Genomic DNA, 7,503 nt, shown 5'->3' on the forward strand with positions numbered 1-7,503 from the left:
GAGACACAGAATCGGAAACAGGCTCCAGGCTCTGAGCTGTCAGCACAGAGCCCGATGCGGGGCTCGAACCCACAGACCGTAAGATCATGACCTGAGCCGAAGTCGGCCGCTTAACCGACTGAGCCACCCAGGTGCCCCTTACTTGTGTATTTTTGAGAGGGGCAGAGAGAGAGGGGGAGAGAGAGAATCCCAAGTAGGCTCTGCACCATCATCATGGAGCCTGATGTGGGGCTCGAACCCATGAGACTGCGAGATCATGACCTGAGCCGAAATCAAGAGTTAGACACTTAACCGACTGAGCCATCCAGGTGCCCCAGAACTAAAGTTAATTTCTTAAAGAATAAGTTGAAAATAAAAAAAATAAAAAGAATAAGTTGAATATAATAAATGTAAATTAAAACACTTATACAGCATATACCTAAGAAGAGTGGCTCTGTGATGGAATGGGAATTCAGTTGAGATGTTTTCACTAGTAGCCACTCAGAAGTTCTTTAGTTCATGGACTAGTTGGTATTTGCTAGAGACTATTTTATTTTAGGGTTTTGCACATTATGTTGTTGATAAAGTGGAAGTAGGAAAGAAAGCTTTATAATGCACTTCTGTAAAAAATGGGAGGTTTCTCTTTACAATTTTAAAAAACACAGGTGGTTAGTCTTAGACTTGTTTGTTCATCTGAATGTTCCATCCTTTCTTCCTTAGGCCCAAAATTTTCACCATCCAATTATAACAAAGACAATAGGGCTTATAAAGTCTTATTTTTGAAGCATGTGTTATGAGGTAATTTTAAGATGGTACAGTTCTTCTGGGGCGCCTGGGTAGCTCAGTCGGTTAAGGGACCGACTTGAGCTCAGGTCGTGATCTCGCGGTTCACGAGTTCGAGCCCCGCATCAGGCTCTGTGCTGACGGCCCAGAGCCTGGAGCCTACTTCAGATTCTGGGTCTCCCTCTCTCTCTGCCCCTCCCCTGCTCACACTCGGTCTCCCTCTCAAAAATAAATAAAAACATTAAGGAAAATTAAAAAAAAAAAAAAAAGATGGTACAGTTCTGGGTGGAGTACTTTTTTAATATATGTGCTGCCAAAGCGACCACAATAGAGTACTTTTTAAAATTTTATTTATTTGGAGAGGGAGAGTGCATGCGTGAGTGGGGGGAAGGGGTAGAGAAAGAGGGAGAATCCCAAGCAGGCTCCGTGCTGTCAGCGCAGAGTCTGATGCAGGGCTTGATCCCGTGACCTGAGCCAAAATCAAGAGTTGGACAGTTAACCTACTGAGCCACCGAGGTGCCCCTTGGGTAGAGTACTTTTGTCTCTGAGTAAAATGAAAGATTGGGGTAACCACACATGCCGTGTGAAATACATGACTTTGTGGAAGGTTGGTATATCAAGAAACTATATGATAGAATAAGGAGTGTTGTACCTAGTTTAATTTCATGAAGGCCTTTTGTTACAAGTGGACCGAGATTTGTCATAAATTGACATGAACTCATGTATCCTTTTGGTGGGCACGAGAGAGCAAAGGGTCCCTGTACAGACTGCCAGGTCATCATGTTCAAAAGTGTAGTTTGAAGAGGCTGCATCTCTTGATTTAAATAAAAGGTTTGAGTCTAGAACAGATAAATGAAAATAAGCTACAGAATAACTTGCAAAGTCAAAATACAAGTTTTGTGACTTCTTAAGGTTGTGATTGAACAGACTTAAGGGCCCACTTTGTCAATTGAATTGCATCTTGTCCCATTCTCTTTTGAAGTAAACATTTTTAGAAGTTTCAGATTTAACAGAAAAATTGCAGAGATAGTACAGAGTTCTGTTATATTCCACACAGGCTTCCCCCTATTACTAGCATCTTACATTAGTATGATACAGTTGTCACAATAATGAACAAATATTGATTATTAGTAACAAGAGTCCATACTTGTTTCATATTTCTTTAGTTTTTTTCCTAATGACCTTGAGCTGTTTGCAGATCCCATCTAGAATACCGCCTATTACATTTAGTCATCACGCTTTCTTAGGCTCCTCTTGGCTGGCACAGTCAAGATCCCATCCATTTTTATTGTTAATATTACTTAAACAGCCATTAGATCTTGATGTACCTGGGTTGGTCACGAGCTGAAACCTTTTCTTTTTTCTTTTTTTTTTTTGCATGTACACATGAGCAGAGGATGGGGGGCAGAGGGAGAGGGAGAGAGAATCCTAAGCAGGCTCCGTGCCCATCAAGGAGCCCAGCGCAGGGCTTGATCCCACAACTGTGAGATCATGACATGAGCCTAAGTCAAGAGCTGGACACTCAACTGACTGAGCCACCCAGGTACCCCTGAAAACCTTTTCTTGAAGACTGATGACCTAAGTTTAGCAGGCTCACCAAATCATTGAACATTTTGTTTGAGGCCTTTTTGTAGCTTTAAATCTGTTATTTCTCAGGACATTTCACTGGCTTTGTATGGAATTTTAGGCAATGTACCTGTTATGGTCATTTTCCAAATCAGCTTTGTATGGAATTTTAGGCAATGTACCTGTTATGGTCATTTTCCAAATCAGCTTATTGAGGAAATCGTGAAACTGGATAGGTTGTTTTTTGGGTTTTTTTAAAGATTTTGTTTTTAAGTAATTTCTATACCTGACGTGGAGCTCAGACTCAAACTCCTAAGATTGAGTCGCATGCTCTACTGACTGAGCCAGCCAGGTACCCCTAAACTGGGCAAGGTGATGAGACTTGTGGGTCATCCGGACCCACAGGCCTGAGAGGGCATGCTTTGCAGTCTCAGCTAAATACCGCAGCCAGCAAGTAAGGAGATGGATAACGGAGAAGAGACTTGGCAGCCACTCTCCCCGTCCTCTAGTATTGTCAGCAAGGTCATTTTGTTTCTTAAGTTTATTGAAGTAATCTCTACACTCAACGTGGGGCTCGAAATCACAACCCCGAGATCAAGAGCCGCATACTCTTCTGACTGAGCCCGCCACGTGCCCCAGTGGGGTTATATTTTTGGAGTAGACGGTTCTAATTTACTTTAGAAATCCCTTAATATACTTAAGATTCATTTTTTGTTGTTGTTAGGAGAAAAGTAGAGTTCATTAGATAGAATAATCATAAATCCATGTGGCTGCCTGCTTTGGAAGGAAATTTTGGAGAGCCCACCAAGTATTACTTTGTCGTAAGCATCGCCAGCAGGTGGCAGCAGTTTCCATGTTCTAAAAATGCAGTACATGATCAAGAGAGGAGCAGTATTTTATTTTGCTACAGAAACAGGCTTATTTCTGGGATTTTCATTTTCCTCATTGTGTTTGATTGTAGTCCGCTATCCACACGGGGAGGTAGAATGGCAACTTAACGACATCAGCAAGGCAGGAGCAGCAGTATTATCCAAACTGTGAGGCCACTTAAAACTATACTTGAACCATAGTTGGCATCCAGTTGTTACATAGAAAGTGTCACTTGTGCATCCCTTGGTAAACAGACTATTATATCTGAAGCTCCTAAGTGTGATGGATAAGTCATAACACCGGCACCATCTGATACTGGGAAGAAGAGCCAAATAGTCTGCTCCCTGAACTTTGGCTCAATGAAAAAATCAGCCAGCAAACCAGGCTGGGCCTTTGTGGTCAGAGACCTGGCTTTGAGGATGTTCTTAACGAAGGTTAATGCTAATTATCCACTTGCAGCATTCACAGTCCAGTCCTTGCGCAGTGATTCAGGTCGCCTAAAGATTTACCACTCCCAAGGATTCGCATACTTCTCTGAGCCACAGGACACCTCGGAGAGAATTGTGCACGCTGAAAACTTAGTGAGATTCTGATCCCAAAGTTGTAAATACTAAGTCAGCATAGTTACTTTTTTCCCTTGCTTGGCTTTTTCCCCCCTTCGTCGAACCAACAAACTAAACTAATATTAATGTCAGTGCATGGAAATTTAGATGATGCGTGTCTTATTCCCATTCCCACTCCATTTCTTGCAGCCTACTATGTTCCTAGTATTCATTCACTTACTTACAAAGTATTTATTGCACACCTTATGATGGGCCTTCCTGTTTTCCTAGGTGCTGAGAATGTAGCAGTGAATAAAACAGATCTAGATCTCTCTCCTTATGCAACTTTAAATTCTGGTAGAAGGAGACAGACACTAAGGAACTAATATGGTTGATCAGAAGTGAAGTTGGTTGAGGAAATAGGGAGATCGGGGAGGCAGAGTGATGTTGGAATTTTAAAAGAGTAGAGAAGACTTATCATCAAGATAGCCCTGGGACAAAGGCTTGGCAGTGTGGGAGTGTACCATGTGGGCACCTAAGAGAAGAGAGTCTGAATAGAGAGGGCAGCAGAGGCAAGGGCTCTTGGAGTAAGAAGCTTGTTGGAGTGCTCCAGGAACAGCATGGGAGCCAGTAGGAACCGAAGAAAGAGTAGGAGGAGTTAGGATAGCAGAGGCTGACTGCTTGAACTTGGGCTTCTGCTCTGAGATGGGAGTCTTTGGAGGGCTTCGAGCAGAAGTGTGATAGGGTCTTAGGTTTTAGGAGAGTGTGAGCAAGGGTAGAAACAGACCAGTTAGGAGACTACTGCAGTGGGGTGCCTGGGTGGCTTAGTCGGTTAAGCATCTGACTCTTGATTTAAACTCAGGTCATGATCTCACGGTTTGTGGGCTCGAGCCCCACATCAGACTGCGCTGACAGTGCAGAGCCTGCTTGGGATTTATTCATTCATTCTCTCTCACTCTCTCTCTCTCTCTCTCTCCCCCCCTCTCTCTCCCTCCCCCTCTCTCTCCCACTCCACCCCTTCCCTACCCCACGCCCCCCCCCCACTCTGCTTGTTCTCTCTCAAATAAACTTAAAAAAAGTACCAAGAAAATGTTTTAAAAAAAAGAAGGGAGACTATTGCAGCACTCAGGTGACAAGTGCAGGTGGCTTGGACCGGCATGTCTGCAGTTGGAATCTTCTTAAGTGGTCACATTGTGTACTTACCTTAAAGGTAAAACTTCAAGGATTCACCGATAGATTGGATATATAATATGAGAAAGTGAGGCGTCAGAATTGATTCCTAGCTCTTTTTGTCTCAGGTTGACAAGGGGAAAACTAGGTGGCAGAGATTTTCTGGTGAAGATCAGGAACTTAGTTTTGGACAGATGAGTTTGAGACACCTGGCAGTTAATTCAATGGAGATGTTGGGTAGGCAGTTGGGTATTCTAGTCTGGAGTTCAAGGGAGAGTCTCTGGCTGAAGATGGAAATATGGGAGTCTGTGTATAGATGGTATGTGAAGCCACGGGACTGGATGAAATTACCAAGAGAGTGAGTTACATGGGGAGAAGAAGTCCAAAGGCTAAGTCTTGGAGCACTCCAGATGCCAAGAGTTCAGGGCGATGTGGAGGACCCATCAGAGTAGACAGTGGCTACTCAGGGGAAATCAGCAGACTGTGATATCCTGGAAGCCATGTGACGTTTGAAGGAAGCAGTGGTCAACTGTCACATACTGCAAATAGGTCAAGTAACAGGAGCTCTGAGCATTGAATTAGCGATCTACATAGTCATTGGTGACTTTGACAAGTGATGTTTCAATGGAAGGGAGGGGGAAATCTGGAGTGTGTTTGAGAAGAAATGGGGTTGCCTCACAACAAGAAAAAATGCTGAGCACACTGAAAATCAGCTTCTCTTTGACCCATCAAAGAATAGAGGTCATAGAGCAAGCCACCACAAAAACTAGAGAAAAAATATGCAGAAAACACAGATCACTTCACCTAAAGGAGAAGCTAGAGCCAGTAATCAGGATTGAAGTGAATTGCTGGGGGCTGAGTGTGGGCTAGCTTGAGAGTTTAAAACTCCTGGGAGTTACTCTAAGGGGTTGTCCACACTTTGGTGGGTTTTACCTCCAGGAGCTTCCCCAGGTTCTCATTGTGAAGATGGCAGAAAATTCTCCTCTTGTAAGGGGTTGGGGGGTAGTAGCCATTTCAAAACACACCCAGAGCTTTCCGTTAACTTGGCAGAAGACTGCCCTCAGGGAAAACTACTTGTCTTCTCTGACCTTGGGGAAGGGCTGTTGGATAGCGTAAGCCCCTTCCTTCCTTTCTCACATAAGGAAAAAAAAAAAAAAAAGGCTAAGAAACTTCTAAAGTTCTCAGCCCAGGACTCTGGCTCATAAAAAAGACAAGATACAGAAGAATTCTCCCTAGTCCCATACCATCAGTAGGACTCCAGTGTTACAATAGTGGATTACAGCTTTTGAAGAAGCTGCAACACACCGACTCTATTTCAAGAAGGAATTTCTAGGGAAAACCAGAAAGGGAAGACTGAAAACATGGACACTGAAGGAAATCAAAACCTCTGACACATGCAGCAGGCATCGAACACAGCCTAGCTGTGAGCCAGATAAACATAACACCTCATACTAAAGGCCTATTCACCTCAGTTCCTATTACCCAATATATATCATGTCAAACTTCCAATAAAAAATATACAAGGATGCTCAGAAGCAGGAAAAAAATCTGATGAGACCAAACAGACACCAGAACCAGACTGATATGGCAGAGATTCTAGAGTTATCAGACTGGGAATTTAAAGTAACTATGGTTAATATACTGAGGTCTCTGATGGAAAAAGTGGACAACATACAAGAACAGGTGAGTCATGTATGCAAAATATGGAAACTAAGAATCAAAAAGAAATGCTATGAACAAAAACAATGGAAATTAATGCCTTTAAGGGGTCCATCCGTAGACTTAAAACAGCTAAGGAAAGAATCCGTGAACTTGCAAGTATGTCATGAGAAATGTTCCAAGCAGAAATTTGAAGAAAAAGAATAATTTTTTAAAGGGACGGAATATCCCAGAACTGTGAGACAGTTACAGAGGTATAAGGTATACATGGTGGTAATGCTGGAAGAGAGAGGGAGGGAGGAGAGAGCTAGAGTACAGGTGACTCCAGGATGGGGCAAATCTGGTGAAGAGTTTTGTATTTAAAGCTTGTTTTGTATGCTGATAGGAGTGACCCAGGAAAGCAGGACAGTTCGATGCTGCAGGTGAGCGAGAGTCTTGCTGGAACGATGCCCTCAAGGAGGCAAGAGAAGGATCTAGTGCACAAGTGGAGGGACTGGACAAGCAGCGAATAACAGGAAGAAGGGAAACCATGAGAGCAGGGCTGGCAGGTGGGTGCGCGTGATGGTGGAGCTTATGGACGTTGTCTTGATTACTTTGATTTTCAAGGTCACAGCTGAGAGAAAGGCTAGAGGAAGAGTGGTTGGAGGCTTGAGGCCTTATAAATTAGAGGAGACCGAACAGACTAGGGGAATATCGTGTGGTTGCCAGCCGGTGTTAAGGCTCCCTTTAAGCCTGAATTATTATGTTCTGTTTTATTTATCATTCTTGAATAACTCTGTATTTTGTTAAAATATATTTTATTGGAAACATGTGCATGTTTCACTAGCATCTCCTCACAGTAAGGATTTGGGTTCTCCTGAATGAGGAATCAAGTTTACAAAGTTAGATCTCCTTAGGAGGCCAATTGGCTAATCTATTATCATATAATATGCTC

Source organism: Panthera leo, chromosome A1 (assembly GCF_018350215.1).
Source record: "Panthera leo isolate Ple1 chromosome A1, P.leo_Ple1_pat1.1, whole genome shotgun sequence".
Lineage (NCBI taxonomy): Eukaryota > Metazoa > Chordata > Mammalia > Carnivora > Felidae > Panthera > Panthera leo.